Here is a 1,862-nt window from a genome sequence, read left to right as displayed (position 1 = left end):
TTCATAAGAACAGAAGGGGGAACTGAAATTAATCTTTTCACGGTGGTATCTTCCTTTTTGGCTGTTGTATTAATTTTTGTTGACTGGAAGATTAAATGATTAGTCTGTATTTATTAGCAAAAAGATGCAACCATTTTCTCATCTCTCAGCATCATGACCTTAATTGTTATAATCCAGACATATCCGTCTGTTTTTACAGTCTACTCAACATCTGGGTTGCTAGAGAATCCTAGATGAAGGGCGGGATGATGCCATTCATTATGACAGGGATGATTGACAACAACATTGTAAAAACATTTACGCGGTTCTTAAACTATGATAAGATATTCCGCTCTGTATTAAGATGAAACTAAAAATTAAACTCAATCATTGTGTGATTAAGTTATACTAAGTCCCATCAAAACATATAAGCGTTTCATACGCGTCTCGACGCTCCCCTACCGTGCGAATGGTACGCTCCATTTTAAAGCGATAGCTGCGAGTCCACGCTTCTAAAGTAAAGCGCGACGCTTTCGTGAGGTACGGGCTGGAGAATACCATGCCATCGACGCGTTGAGCGCATTTACGGCTTCATACGGGCGTTTTGCACAGGAAAATAAAGCGACATCTCCGAATCCGTCCGCGATAAGCACCGAGAGGCTCTACAAAACCCAACTGTGGATGTAACTGTTGCACTTTGAACACAGGTACGAGTGACACACAAACACTCGCGCGAATGATTCATTCTGATGCATGGCTTTATTGTAGCGAAATCGTGAATGCAGGATCTGGAGATGTAACGCGTGCTTCTTTTACCACAAAAAACAACGCGATCTAGTAGATGAGTGGATAGATGGTTAAACTGCTGTGTGGAAATGATCCTGATGGATGTGGTCAATAAAGCCAGCAAGAACAAAGGGGGCATTAAAAGCAGTGTTTAGCGAAAAGGGGGGCAAAATATCCGTGCATTTGTGTTGTGCATTAAAAAATGCATTGAAATGATTTGACTGTTTTAGTAGTCAATACACAATGGATAATTATTCCAGTCTTGCCTGTAGGTGGTTGTGCATGGATCTAACACATGCATATTGACATTTAAGATGGAAAGTTGCTTTAGATAAACAGCACAGACCACAATCGGGGGTCATAATTCAAGAAAATAGCATTGTTTTAGTTAATCAAGACAAACAGATTTAGTAGATACATGGAAAAATGTGATATCAGGCAATCAATCTGTTTGTCTGTCACATCTGTAAGTCACATGACAAAAAAATATTGTTTGCCTCTAGGCAAATGACCCAAATGTTGTTCCTCCCATTAAAGCCTAAACTAAAATCAAATGTAGCCTATTGCTTAATTTGCTCATTGATTTCGTTTATTTCCTTGCATGGGTAATTGATGCGTTGAGATCCCCGCGATAAGATGCAGTTGATGGGTTTGTACAAGATCTGATCATTCAAATCCTTGTGTGCCAGTTTGATCCATGTCTGGGTGGAGAGGAGAGGGGCTGTGGCTGGCTGCAGAAGCCGGCTCAGGGATGCTCTCACCCGGTCTGAGATTAGTACGAGCTCCGCTGGAGGATGTTCGGTGCCGTGGAGGAAGGGAACCGAGCAAAACGCTTTTTACACCAAACCGAAAACAAATCTCCATCTCTCTCCCTCTTTCTATATATATCGCAGTATATGCTTTGGGGGAAATTATAATCTGCATATTAAAATTAAATGTATATAATTGCATCCAACGCTATACATAACATATTTTTAATATGTATTTTAAGTTGTAATATTGTAAATAAAAATAATTGCATACATTATCATTATCATTATTATTATATTTTCTTATAAATATTTTCTTTTTTATATTTTTATTTAATTTTATAATAC

At 38.6% G+C, this 1,862-nt stretch overlaps 1 protein-coding gene across 1 annotated transcript in view; it reads left to right on the top strand.

Annotated features, from left to right (window-relative positions):
- The first annotated feature begins 490 nt into the window (after positions 1–490).
- The window catches only part of LOC107734520 (plexin A3), a 211,830-nt gene continuing 210,458 nt past the window's right edge, over positions 491–1,862 (top strand). The window contains exon 1 of the mRNA XM_016546492.1: positions 491–686. The gene's annotated coding sequence lies outside the window, so the exon portion shown is untranslated. The remainder of the gene's footprint in view (positions 687–1,862) is intronic.

The sequence above is a fragment of the Sinocyclocheilus rhinocerous genome, unplaced genomic scaffold, assembly GCF_001515625.1.
Source record: "Sinocyclocheilus rhinocerous isolate Xijiao unplaced genomic scaffold, SAMN03320098_v1.1 scaffold99, whole genome shotgun sequence".
In the NCBI taxonomy this organism is placed as follows: Eukaryota; Metazoa; Chordata; class Actinopteri; order Cypriniformes; family Cyprinidae; genus Sinocyclocheilus; species Sinocyclocheilus rhinocerous.
The sequence above is the reverse complement of the archived record's forward strand: the minus strand, read 5'-3'. Positions and strand labels throughout refer to the sequence as shown.